This window comes from Populus nigra, chromosome 1 (genome assembly GCF_951802175.1).
Source record: "Populus nigra chromosome 1, ddPopNigr1.1, whole genome shotgun sequence".
In the NCBI taxonomy this organism is placed as follows: domain Eukaryota; kingdom Viridiplantae; phylum Streptophyta; class Magnoliopsida; order Malpighiales; family Salicaceae; genus Populus; species Populus nigra.
Genome location: NC_084852.1, coordinates 4,951,081 through 4,965,668, shown reverse-complemented (window position 1 = coordinate 4,965,668; position 14,588 = coordinate 4,951,081). Strand labels below are relative to the sequence as shown.

Genomic DNA, 14,588 nt, shown 5'->3' with positions numbered 1-14,588 from the left:
GAATCTTTTTGACATGAGAACATATCCACTAAAATTTTCTTTGGTCATAATAGCATAATTCCACGAAGGCATTTCAGAATCTGCTACATCCTAGGCAAACAAAAGTCCTCCGTCCCAACCCAAACTTCTCCATTCAACAAACTCATTTAACAGTACATGATTCAGGAATGAATATCATATAATAGCACAATATTTCACATGGATACGAAACAGTAAATTGCAAGCCAAAGGGTATGTTATAGCAAGCAAGAGTGTGTGATTTTTTACAAACTTAAGATATTGTATATAAAATGTACAAATAAACAAGAAAGATAAAATGTATCCCTCAGATACATTGTTCATCAAGCAGAATCAGTTCATCACTTTTGCTTTCAGTTCTATTCTTCATAGGGACACAAAACAATATCACCAGGAAACCAATAGCAAATGGATGTATAAACACATACACACTTTCATTCAAGAAAACCACTCATTTTCCACAGTTTATCTTGGACAAGCAAATATTCCTTAATTTCTCCGCATTGGGAATCAACAAAATGATTCACCAATCCAATTCACATTGTAAGACCCATCAAAGCAAACGATAGAATCTCAAAATAAAAACGGGCGTTTCCAATGGGTCCAAATCATGAACTTCTTAAGCCATTTTGAATGGACCCAGTAAAAAAATCCGACTTAAAGCAAAACCCATTTTTTTTAAACAAGAAAGCTACTTTGCAAACATATTGAACAAAGAAATGACAGAAACCGAACAGAAGAAGTGGCACATCCCTCAGAATTGGTTAGTGATCATCAATGGAGATCAGCCCGCTACTTTTAATTGAAAAATCAGTTCACTCTTCATAGGGATACAAACCAAATGGAAAATCTCACGAGTAGAGTGTTAGTGAAGAAGATTGATTAGCTTTTGTATTTGTAGAAACAAGAACAAAAATGGCAGCGCTTTCAATTTGTTACTTACTGTTTTACCTCCTAAACTTTAGCTTTATATTTTTTTTTCAATATTATAATTTAAATAAAAAAATAAATTGAAAATATTTAAATTGACAAAGCAAACCAAGAAATCTGGTGCTGGGTTCTTTTATATACACACACACACTAACGAAAAACACTGCTGAAATGACACAATTTCAAATTCAACAGCACTGTCAAAATCAGCAACATTGATGAGATCGACAGTGTTGATACTTGATAGTAATAGACAGTGTCGGCAGAATTGATAGTAGGGGCTAAAAATAAATTTGGACAATGAATAGTCAATACTGGACGAAAACACTACTTGAATAAAGGACAGTTCAAGGTAAATAACAAACACAACAAATTCAGCAATATAGACCGGCAATTACACAACAGTGTTGATGGGTTGCTACGACAGTTACGATCATGACTTCATGGAAGAAATGAATGCTCAGATCATAGAAACATGGTTATTAAACATGGAAGCATGATTGAGATTGCTCTTCAAGATACTAAGATCATAGAATCATAGGTCAAAACCTCTCACTAAGTTTAAAAGAACATGGGGAAAAAGTGTCTCACTACTTCCTAAAATATAGGAATGGTAGTTATATGCTTTGTAACCTTTCATATGTTTGTTTATAAATAGGCTAGAGAGCCTTGTTGATGGGTTGTTACGATAGTTACGATCATGACTTCATGGGAGAAATGAATGCTCAGATCATAGAAACATGGTTATTAAACATGGAAGCATGACTGAGATTGCTCCTCAAGATACTAAGATCATAGAATCATGGGTCAAAACCTCCCACTAAGTTTAAAAGAACATGGGGAGAAAGTGTCTCACTACTTCCTAAAATATAGGAATGGTAGTTATATGCTTTGTAACCTTTCATATGTTTGTTTATAAATAGGCTAGAGAGCCTTGTTGATGGGTTGTTACGATAGTTACGATCATGACTTCATGGGAGAAATGAATGCTCAGATCATAGAAACATGGTTATTAAACATGGAAGCATGACTGAGATTGCTTCTCAAGATACTAAGATCATAGAATCATGGGTCAAAACCTCCCACTAAGTTTAAAAGAACATGGGGAGAAAGTGTCTCACTACTTCCTAAAATATAGGAATGGTAGTTATATGCTTTGTAACCTTTCATATGTTTGTTTATAAATAGGCTAGAGAGCCTTGGCTGTGTAGGCAGAAATGTATAGCATGTAAGTTTTATGCATAGCACACACATATGGATTTGTGTGTTTCCTTTGTTGTTGAGATTAATAAAGGTTCAGATTGATTCCTATAATAACTTGTGTGTTTAATATACATTACGTCCTTTCTATTATGTGTTTCGCTTGTCTTATAACAAGGGAGAGTGTGAGGAGACCTCTTGGTGAGGAGAAACACTTAGTTGCTAGGCAAATACGAGTGAATCGATAAAAGAAAGACTGAGTCTAGTATGACTAGACTGCTGTATAGGAGCTGAAAATTTTGACGAGAAATTAACCCCATGATAATTGGTATTAGAATGCGGTTACATTCTTGGCAGGATGACGAGATTGTTTTGTGGATAAATTGACTGACTGATTTGGGAGAGCCATCGTTGGGATATTTGCGAAATTGGTGGCTGAACTTCATATGCCTAATACTATGAAGGCAATTCAGGAAAGATTGACGCATCTTGAGGGTTTGATGGGTCAGATTCCTGAAGATGAAGATTATTCATTTCATGACAGGATAGAGTTGGCAATGGATATCACTGAAAAGGCTGATGGACAGTATGTCGAACTCGCGGCAGAAACAGGTCGTAAGTGGTAGGTTGTCGATGAAAAGTTGTCTGTCTTGAGGAGGCAGTTGCAAACAAGACTGAGGGTGTTGGATCCTCCAAGCCAAAGGTTTTAGAATCGAAACCATTTGCTAGAACAAGGAGTTCAAAGGATTTGGAGAACTTTTTATGGGATATGGTTCTTTTTCATCCCATCCTTCCCCTTAAGGTTTAACAAAAACTAAGAAGCTCCAGTAGTCCCTTCGCTAGTTTTTACTTTAAAGTCTCCCAATCTATCGACAACGGCAATGGTTAAAGACAAGTATGAAATCTTCTGCCTCTTTAACTCTAACTATGCCCACGACTGAAGTCCAAATAGAAAGTTGAACAATTTATCCTCCTTGGACATGTTGTCAATATCTAGGATCAAAGAATTGAATCTCTTCACGTAATCCCTCACCGATCCATCATGCCTTAACTTTTTTAAGTCTTCCCTTGTAATCCAGGACCTGTTGTTGGGTAGAAATTATTCCTTTAACTTCTGTTTTAGACCCTCTCATGTCTTCTTTTTGGCTTGTCCAGCATTTATGTCCTCTTTGGTCTTTGTTCGCCACCATAACTTTGTATCACCCGTTTGGTACATCATCACGATGTCCACTTGACCATCAACATAGATTTTGGCCACACTAAAATAATATAAATTTGGTGGGGGAGAACCTAAACATGCTGCTGATAATGAAAAGTCAGATGGGAAGGTAATCGGTAAGGGTTCAAAACCAAATTTCTACTGCTAGAGACTGCTCGAAGAGGTACTATCATTATGAAAGATGGTGATAAGGACACTGCACACATAAATCCCATACATGTGTTTAATGGCTAAGATGAAATTTAGTCATGTTGGGACCAGCTTGGATAAGTTGGGTATGGCTGGGCAAGACTACCTTGGGTGGGGCAGACTTGGGGTCTGTTTTTTACATTTTGTCAATGAAAGATCAGGGTGACAGAAGCAAAATAGCTATGCTGGAATTATGGCCAACAGACAGGCTATACTGTAGTGATTAGGAATTTAAGGAACCTTAATGACAAGGACTGATTGAGGAGAAGAATTTGACAGCCAAGTCATGTAGAGATTTGGTTGAGGCACCATACTAGATGAATTTGGTTTGGTATGTTGCCTTGGAAGGGAGGTAATACAATAACATTGAGGATGTTGGGAGTCTGCACTTTGATGATGAACAGTTTGAGTGACAGATTCAATGATTGGGTTAGTGGGTTCGGTTGAGGAGCCAAAATCATCGACAAGGATGATTTGGTATGCTGCCTTAATGGAGAGGTAATATGGGTGGCTATTCTGTGTATCTTGATGTTAAGAGATTCAAGGTGATAAAAACATATTGCTATTGGCCTTTGTTGGGTTATCATGTTGTGAGTTTTTGGTGGACAAACATGCAGCAAATATGTGAGCAGTAAGGCTGCTACATCAACTAAAAATGGTGTTATGAAGTGTCTTGGGTTCAACAGTAGGCATATGGATAGCAGGTTATGAGGGCTTGATGCTGAAATGCTACGTATGTGCATGCTTGGGCAGGGTTAGGACTTGCGAAGGAACTTCAACATAGAATTACGTTAATCATTAAAAAAGGTTGTCTCATTTTGCTTACAAGTTTTATATGAAACAATTAGAGAGTTGAATGGATTTTATAGGGATTCACATGATTCTTCAAAGTGGTTTTGTATGGTATTATTTATGAGAAAAAGGGATGGAAGCATCATGAGAATAGGCTTGCAAGTTTACAAATTGGCATGTGGGATTGCTAATAAATGAGGACAGCTTATGTGTGGCTTAAGGAAGTCACATACGAATTCTGGTAGACATGGAAATTTAGTGATCGTGAAGAGGTGCGGCTTTGTCTTTGGCTAAATAAGATTGGTCTCATTGTTTTGGGTTGAGACTTAAAGTGTGTTTTGACTTTATGGGAAACAAGCAAGACCCTAGAGAAGACTTTAGTCATAGCTTGGTTCTAAAACTAGTGACGACGAGAATGTCAAAGTCCTAGGCATCGCAGATTTGGTGGACAAAATTTTATTGAATGTGGGCAGACAGGCTTTGTGTGCTAGGTACAAATTTGTGATAGTGGGTAGATGTTATGTAGGGGTATTATATGTCTGTTCAATGAGGGCTTCAGTTTCTTTTAATGGAGGAGGTTTGTAATATAGTCAAAATTCAGAATGAATACGCTGATGAAAAACACAGTTAGAATGACATAATGGACAATGTTAAATTCGGCAGCAGTGTCAAAATTGGTAGCACTAATAAGATCGGCAGCGTCGATAGAATCAGCAGCGTCAACAGAATTGGCAGCAGAGGCTAGCGATAAGTTTAGACGATGGATAGTTCAAGACTTGATGAAAACACTACTTGGACGAAGGACAATCCAAGGCAGACAATAAACACGGCAGATTCAAAAGCATAGACTGACAGTTACACAACAATATTAGTGAGTTGTTATAATAATTATGATCATGGCTTCATGGAGGAAAATGGATGTCCAGATCATGGAGACATGGTTACTAAATGTGAGATCATGGTTAGGATTGCTTCTTAAGACACTAAGATCATGAGATCATTGGTCAAAACCACCCATTAAGTTCACGGGAACATGGTGGAGAAAGTGCCCCACTACTCCCTAAAATGGAGGGATGATAGTTGTATGTTTTGTAACCTTTCATATGCTTGTTTATAAATAAGCTAGAGAGCTTTGGCTATGTAGGCAGAAATGTATAGCATGCAAGTTTTATGCATAGCACACACATATAAATTTGTGTATTTCCTTTATTGTTGAGATTAATAAAGGTTGGGATTGGTTCTTGTAATAACTTGTGTGTTTATATACGCTACACCCTTTTTATTTATGTGTTCTGCTTGTCTCGTAACAAGGAAGAGTGTAGGGAAACCTCTTTGTAAGGAGAAACACCTAGTTGCTAGGTAAACACAAGTAGATCGACAAATGGAAGGATGAGTCTAATGGGACTATACTATCGTATAGGGGAAGAAAATTTCAATGAGAAATTAACCCCGATTATTGGTTGTTGGGTAAGTCTAGTCTGCTCATGAGGGATGAGCCTAGTCCAAGTTGTTAGATGAGTTACTAAAGGGAGCAACTATTTCCTCAATTTATATATATAGGGACATAACCAATATGAAAAAAGAAGTTTTTCATTGTTGAAAGAATATAGTTCTCTTTTTCTTTTCTCTCATCTTGGACTCTCTACATAACTTGACAAGATTTATAAAGACGTTCTTACTGTGAAATATCATTTTGGTTCTAGTAATTGAAGTGGCACTGAAGTAATTGATCCAGGGACAAGAAAACGAATTATCATGTAACAAGTAAGTTTTCTTTTTAAATCTACATTGGTAGCAGAGCCATGGTTTTAATATTTTTTTGTGTGCAATACACCTGTTACTGCATAAATGTTAGTTGTACATTCTGTGTTGAAAGAATGCTTCCGTTAAGTCTTGGATTGACAAAACTTTATCTGATGTATTATCATTCAAATTTGATGAAGCATTGAAGAATGAATAATTATAATTTGGTTAGGATTTTCTCTTTTCTATCATCAATTAGAAAGACCCTTCTGTCAAATAAATAACATTTGTATAATTGCCATTTGTTAATTAAAAAAAATAAAAAATTATGCCTATTAAAAATTTGCTTTAAATGGCACAATTGCCAAATAAAGCAAATACACATCTGGAATATGACAGATGTGCAACTACCATTTGGTAGTTGAAAAAAACAACCTGAGAGTAATTGCCATGTGTAACTACCATTTGACAGTTGAAAAAAAAACACAAATGAAAATGTAGAGTGGCAATTAAATATTGATTAATTGTGGTGGCGATTTATTTCTTTTAAAACAAAAAAAAATGATACATGCGTTAATTAAATATTGATTATTATATTTATATGCTTTTGAAATATTTTTGTTGTAGTGGACATACAACTACAAATTGATCATTTATTGAATTATATCATTAATTTTGTTCATAAAATTTAAGAGCACATTGATTATGTATCATTGGATGAGTATACAAACTATGAGTGGTGTTTACAAGTTCTGCATGGAACATCAAATGTTAATCGTTCTCAATTTTATGCCTGAGGAATGAATGTTAGTGCGACTATCGTTGTAATATAGGCTAGAATCTTTAGATTTCAACAATCTCGCTGATGAAATGCTGCTTGAGAAGGAATGTCAAAATACTGAAAAGGGTATACGACGCACTAGAAGAAGCACAAGTCATTTAGATGTTGCTACTAAATTCATTCCATGGTTCGAGCAAAATAAACTTAGAGGAGATGACTTTGATGAAGTAGATGACGTAATTGAAAATCCTATTTATGTACCTGCAATATAAAATAATTTTGAAATTTTTTTTATTTCGGATGGGTGTATAGAACATTATAAGGCTCAATTAGTAGCAGAAGGTTACACTCAAAAAAAGGAAATTGATTATGAAGATACATTTTCACCAGTTGTGAGGATTACTTTAGTTCACCTCATTTTAGCTATAGTCGCACATATGAACCTAGAGTTATACCAAATAGATGTTAGAACTGCATTTCTCAATAGAGAACTAAATGAAGAGATCTATATGGTTCAATCTTTAGGATTCGAGACTAAAAGACAATAGTGCAAAGTTTGCAAGCTTAAAAGATTCATATATGGTCTTAAGCAAGCTTCTAGATAATGGAACGTCAAGTTTCATCAAGCTATCCTTAAGGATGATTTTACAATAATAGAAGAAGACCATTGCGTGTATGTAAAACATTCTAACAATAGTTTTATAATATTATCCTTATATGTTGACGACATCTTAATAGTTGAAAATAACAAAGAGATGATTGAAACTACTAAAAGATGGTTGTCATCAAACTTTGAAATAAAAAACATGGGTGAGGCCAACTATGTTCTTAGTGTGAAAATCATAAGAGATCGTACTAAAAGGTTTTTGGGTTTAATTCAAGAGACTTACATCAAAAAGATATTAGAGTGCTACCATATACAATATAACAAATCAATAGACACCCATGTTGATAAAAGCTTGAGCCCAAGTTGTGATATGTGTCCTAAGACTCTAGAAGAAAAAGAGAAAATATCCAAAGTACCTTACGCTAGTGTTGTCGGTAGTTTAATGCATGCAATGATGTGCATACGTCTCGATATATGTTATGTTATTGGATTGGTTAGCTGATATCAATCAAACCCTATTTAGAAACACTAGATGACAATCAAAAGGATTTTACAATATCTGAAAGGAACTTCAAATTACATTTTATGTTACCAAGGAAAGAAAGATTTATGATTGATTAGTTACTCTGATGCTGATTGGGGAAGAGATGTCGACAAATTCAAATCAACTTTGGGATATGTTTTCTTGCTCAATGATAGTGCAATAATATGGAGGAGCAAGAAACAATCCTGCATAACCTTATCTACTATAGAGGCTGAGTATGTAGCTTGCTTCACAGCAACATAAGATGCTGTTTGGTTAAAAAGTTTCATGTATCATTTAAAAATTATCAAATCAGCATCAGACCCAGTGATAATTTACTGTGATAACACTTTGCAGTAGCAATGGAAAAAAATTCAAAAACCATGAAAAGACCAAACATATCAAAATGAGATATCACTACATTAGAAAAGCAATTACTGAACATGACATGATCCTAAAACACATTTCTACAAATTCTATGGTTACAAATCCACTCACAAAACCAATAGCAAGGAATGCATTTGTTAGACAAGTGAGATCCTTTGGTCTATGTAGAATGTAATTAGTAATATAACTAGTTTCTACAAATTCTATGGTTGCATATCAATCACAAAACCAATAGAAAATGATGCATTTGTTAGACATGTGAGATCCCTTGACCTATGTAGAATGTATTTAGTAATATAAGTAGTTTTAAGGATCATACGAAGGTTTACAGTGATTAAGTAATAAATAAATGCCATTAGAATATCATTTTATTCATTATTTATTTTATGGAATATATTGAGTATTGTATAATACAATTTGTTAAAGTATATCGATAGACTTAGATTGACCCACTCACATGAGCAATGACTTCTAGCACTTATAAGGTGAGTAGAGATGAGACTAATTGAGTTTTCATGCCCAATAAGCAATTTAGGAGCAGTGAGAGCAATTTTAACTCAAAGTAATTATTAAAATGTCACCTTGGTTGGGATTAAGATGAGGTTCTTAAATAAAAAAAAAGACATAAATGAATTCCCACCATTCATGTGTCTATTATGATTAAAGCCAAGTATAAAATTATTCATCTCCCAATAATGACAATGAGCAAATGAGAATTCTAATTTGAAGTCTATATTTTTTGCGACAAGACTAAGACTCGTATGATGTATGTTCTCTAACAAGGAGAGCATTAACATACACTATTTATCTTTAAAAAAAAAGAATAAGCTCCACTATAACATATATTTCATACTACATGTGCTGACGACTATTACATGAATAAAAAAATGAATCCCTACTTCTTTATTATACGAGTCTTGGAGATCATGTATAAGATCCTTGTAACTTTTAACTGTATCATGAGATGATGTATAAATGATCGCTACTTTAGGAGTATATTCTATGGTCATGGAATGATTCGACATAAAAAAAATACTCTTAGAAAAACAAGTTAATTCAGATCTGATTGATATGAGTTTTTTTTTAAAAAAAATTTAGTTCTACACCTATTACTTGTATTCACCGGTTGAGATCATATTACTTGAATAAATTTAATATGATTTAGAATACTTGTAATTGTAAGGATGAATTGAGTATGAAATTCTTGAGGGATTAAATTATATTTAGTTATGTGTAACTAAAAATATTTGGGGTATATTAGTACATCTTAAGGAATAATCAATTATGAGATTGATGTCTTCTATATGGCCTGTATTAAGTTTATATATTGGAGCTCCTTTCACTGTGTGCGTTAGGTCGCACAGTCTGTTCATCAAGTATGAAATTCTTGTCCAAGTTTGAAATATAATGTATTAGATAGATTTAGTCCTTTAAGAGCGAGTGAGAGATGCTAGTTATTGGGTTATGCATGGTCCACCTATGAGGGATGGACCTGGTCCAAGTCATTAGAGGAGTTACTAAAGGAAGTAACCGCTTCCTCAACTTATATATATAAGGACATAACTCATATGAAAAAAAAAAGTTTTTTCATTGTTGAAATAATATAGTTCTTTTTTTCTCTTTTTCCATGTTAGACTCTTTGCATTAACCTGATAAGATTTACAAAGATATTCATACTGTAAATTATCACTTTGATTCTAGTAATTAAAGTGACACTGAAGTAATTGATTCAAGAACAGGAAAATAAATTCTCACATAACAAGTAAGTTTCCTTTTTAAATCTATAGTCAACAATCTTTGCTTCTAGTGTCAAAGCTTGATAAGTGAAATCCATGGAAGAGTTGTTTGTGATGTTTGTGATGATTCTTTTATTGGACCTAAAGACCATGTTTCAGAAGGTTCCTCTTTAATCTCTCTTATTTTGTTTTGTATCTTAGATTAATGTGTTTTTTAGTTTAATTTTTGAAATTGGCTTTTATTTTTTTGCTTTTTTTTAGATGTAAAAGTTTAATTCGTTCATGGATTTCGTAGGGGTGAGTGATTACTTAGTAGGTTGGTGTTTATAATGATGCTTTGTGTTAAAAATTGTTTCATTTTAATCATTGAATGATTACTGATTTGTTTATGAGTGTACATGGTTGGTGGTGATGGTTGATGAATCCTTTTGTTTTTTTTTGTTTTAGGTCCAAATAGCTTGTTTATTAATGTAATTGGATGAAATTGTTTTTGTTTACGAGTGTACTTAGATAAAGTTAATTAGATTGTTGCTGGGGAATGATAAAAATGTGTTTTTTATTTTTTGTTTTTATGATAGAAATATTTTGTTGTTCGCTGCTATCGCGAGTTTCATTGCTGTATTCTTTTTGAATTAGCTACATTATTATTGTAATTATAGTTTGGCAGATGTTTGTCAATGAATGACGAAAAGACCTGTCTTAGCATCGTATTATGTTCCAGAAAGAGAAAAGAACGTGGGCATTAATGTCAATAAAAGAGAAACTTGTAATAGACGGTTGAATCCTGAAACAGAAAGAGCAGGAGAGAAGGGTATCAAATGAAGAAAGTGAAGATTCGGTGAAAATTAGAGAGGTTTTTGGATTTGGATTTCAAAGATGATTAGAATGGGTAAAGCAGAAGGCACTTGGGGCTTCATTTTTATGGCTTATCTGTTAGATTTATTTCACTCAGGTTTCTTTATCGTTTCTTTTTGGCCTCTGTGATGAATGCATGAGCTTTATTGGATCAAATTTGATTAATTATATAGGAAGTTGATCTTTTGGCCTTTTTTTTGTGAAATGGGTTGTTTTATCCTTTGATGAGAAGAAAGAGGGGATGTTAAAGTCTGTAACTTTGTTGTTTTTGTGGGTTTGTTTATTTTTGAGTTTCCTAGGGGTGATTTTGTCGTTTTAGAAATTTAGATGGCAGTGATGTTGTTAAGGAATTTATTGCTCTTTTGCTGATTTTTTGAGAATGTTGTTGGCTTGTAGCTTGGTTGGCATTTTGAAGTTAGCTTTATTGCTTTTTTAAAGCAACATTTCTCCTGGTTTTTGCTCTTAAGAAATGAACAAAATAAGAAAAAGCAAGTTCTTACATGCGGAATTGCTCTGTTCAATTTTCTTGATAGATCTGTGGGGCAACCTCAAGAACAAAGGGAGATAAGAAACTGTTTGCATTGAAATACTGATTTTATAGAGAAAGTATCTGCTGTTTTGTAGAGGAGTGGTAATTTCCTAATGGAATAGCAGTTTTGGCAACTCCGTTATACTGCTGTTTTAAACATCCAAAATGGTATGTGAAACCCAAAACAGGGATTGTATATGCATTACAAATTACAATTTAGTGCTTATGTGGAATTTCTTTATTGATGGAATACATTATTTTTGTGTCTATTCTTGGAAACTTAAATTTGCATCTTGCTTGCAGAATTTTGTCTGACTGCATCCCAATTAAGGTAAGGAGAAGGATACCATACCTAGTAATTGCATCCCTGCTCTCTCTTCTGCCCTGGCCTATTCTAGGCCTAAATTTAACCTTGAGGAGTTCCCAATGGCATCTCACGATCGTCTTGACAGTGCAGAACCTGGGCTCTGCTATGGCAGATGTTGTGGTTGATGCAATGATTGCTGAGGGCTACGTTTTCGTGTTTATATAAGAGCTTACAGATGCCATTAAACAGGGCTACGTTTGCTGGAGATCTGCAGTCCATATCTTGGCTGTCAATGGCTTTGGGTGGAATCTGGGGCAGTTTGTTATGAGGACATGCATTGAACAACTTACCAATAGATAAGATTTTCCTTCGTTTTTCTGTACTGCCAGCCATACAGTTATTATCATGTGGTTTGGTTGGGGAGAATTCTGCAGATAGTAAATTTTATCCCGAGTCTGCCAATTCAAGCAACTCCCATCCTGTCAATGGGAATGGTAGTATTTCAGACGAAGATAGTATCTTGTTTAAGAGGTCCAATACAACTACTTCAAGAAGAAAGAAGAGCCAAAAGAAGGGAAAAAACGAGGGCTAGATAAGAGTACTAAATCCCAGATTCCTGAGAAGGGTGTTTCCTTAATATCACGGTGGTTCCGCTCTCTGAAAACAGCTACTTATAGCTTGTTACGTTCTTTTAGGCAGCCAGTAATTTTGAGGTAACTACCAAAACCTATTATAATTATCAGGTGTATGATTTTATAGAATTTGATGTTTATATATCAGTATGTCTTCCTTTAGAATAATCTGCAGAATGGGTGCTTGATTTTTGTGTTCAGATTGTTTTCTTTTCCACTTTTATGGGTGTAAATGCTGTTTAATGTCCTTCGTGTCAATTCAGCTGCTATGCTGGATTTGTTTCCTTTATATACTCTACTTGATATTAGTTTATTCTTATTCGCTTTTGATCTTACTTTGATCTTTGGAAGACCAGACCAATGACTTGGTTTTTCCTAGCACAGGTTACAGTTCCAAACCTCTCAACAGTCATGTTCTATTACCAGACAGAGGTCTTGAACTTGGATGCATCCTTTTTGGGGACTGCACTGTTGTTGGATGGTTAGGCCTCATGCTAGGAACCATTGCGTACAATCGCTAATTAAAGACCATGAAACTACGGAAGATTCTCCTGTTAGTACTTAGCAGCGTAAAATACATTTTTCAACAAATATGGTTCTTCTTCAAGTTAATTTGCTCAATGCTTCTTATGCAGGTGGGCTCACATTGGGTTGTCTTTGTTGACCCTCCTAGATATAATTTTAGTGTCTCGAGTGAATCTTGCCTGCAGAATTTCAGACAAGATCTTGGTCATCTCTGGATCTGCCCTTGCTGATGCTATTAATCAATTCAAGTGCAATAATGTTTTTCTAATTCCCTAGCTTTTCTATTGATATATTTTGAAGTTAATGCTTGTATTCCACTCAGAACGAAGAAAAAAGAGGCTTGATTTTGGATTCCAGATCCAGAAATCATCTGCAAGTCCCATAAGAAAAAGAAAAAAAGAAATCATCTACATGTACCTCAAGATGTTCATGCATTTATGGATGCACGCGCGCGCAAATTTGTGCTCATATATAATTCTTCACACATCACGCATCTGTCCATAATCCTTGAATGTTCCAAACCAAACGAGTAACTTTTGTTTCCTCACATTTCGCGCCATATTATGCAGGTTCATGCCACAGTTAGGCCCGCTCTTCTATTTTTGATACCAAAAGAAGCCACAGGGATATCAGCATAGGCAGGGAATAGAATTCATTTTCCCAGTACAAGAATTGATTGCTTAGTAACTGTAGATTGAACTGAAATATTGTTTCTGCCGAGTAGTGTAGTGGCTGAGATACACGAAGGGCGCTCTTGAGGATTGAAAGACATAGGTGCCTTTGATTTATAGTTCTCAAATTAACCTTTGGTTTTGCTGATACACTGATGTACGAGGGCTGTAGAACAATTTTGATCAGTTTTTCAATTTGAAATACAGAAAATTATAACTTTTGCAATGTTTATGGAAAATTATACACTCGATTAGCTCCACTCCTCAGATGAGTGTTTGAGCATGGTCTTTCAATCCACAATGAAACCGCTGCACAAGTTAACATCTCCACCCACGCTTGACTTGTCATCTGCCATTAATTCGCGTTTATCTTCCCAGCCAGCTTCTATCTCAAGTGGGTGCAATGACTTCTTGGCAAGCTTGCAACCATCGAGTAACACCGACGCCTTGCTTTGGCATGCCTCGATTTCATGGAAAATTTCATCAAAATCCCATGCAGTCCGCAGGGCCAAGAGAATTTGGTGGCTTCAACGCTGGTTTCCTTGTGCCTTTCTGGGAACATCATCATTAGTAACAAATTAATATCAGTAAAAGTTTTAACCATCCTCATGGAGAAGCCTTCCTTCAAAGTCCTAACAGTTTTTTAATAAAAAATAATACAGGAGAGCGATTAAATAAAAAACTAGCGAGTGGGAAGGTAGAAGCTACTCTTCTATCAGAGCCTGGTTTCGATCCAGGGACCTGTGGGTTATGGGCCCACCACGCTTCCGCTGCGCCACTCTGATTCTTGTTTCTTGTTTGCAGCAACATATATATATAGTTTATATTTTGTTTCTTTCCTTCTCTATTTGCTGTTTGTAACCCACCAATTCCAAAAAATTGGATTGATACTCCAAATAACTTTTATCTTGTAAAAGGATGTCAACTAGTGGAAACATCAATTA

General features: G+C 35.0%; 1 long non-coding RNA gene and 2 other non-coding genes across 4 annotated transcripts; 1 reads left to right on the top strand and 2 right to left on the bottom strand.

Annotated features, from left to right (window-relative positions):
• Positions 1–766: 766 nt before the first annotated feature.
• Positions 767–851, bottom strand: LOC133681255 (small nucleolar RNA R21). Its single transcript, XR_009836489.1, has one exon. It is a non-coding gene; the product is annotated as a small nucleolar RNA R21 (small nucleolar RNA).
• Positions 852–10,273: 9,422 nt separating this feature from the next.
• On the top strand, positions 10,274–13,791 carry LOC133683758 (uncharacterized). Of its 2 annotated transcripts, XR_009837298.1 has the most exons (5): positions 10,274–11,014; positions 11,514–11,677; positions 11,813–12,529; positions 12,833–13,001; positions 13,084–13,791. It is a non-coding gene; the product is annotated as an uncharacterized LOC133683758 (long non-coding RNA). The 2 variants fall into 2 exon arrangements; XR_009837292.1 differs by having other exon boundaries at positions 10,274–11,677.
• A 566-nt stretch (positions 13,792–14,357) lies between these two features.
• Positions 14,358–14,429, bottom strand: TRNAM-CAU (transfer RNA methionine (anticodon CAU)). Its single transcript has one exon. It is a non-coding gene; the product is annotated as a tRNA-Met (tRNA).
• Positions 14,430–14,588: the final 159 nt, after the last annotated feature.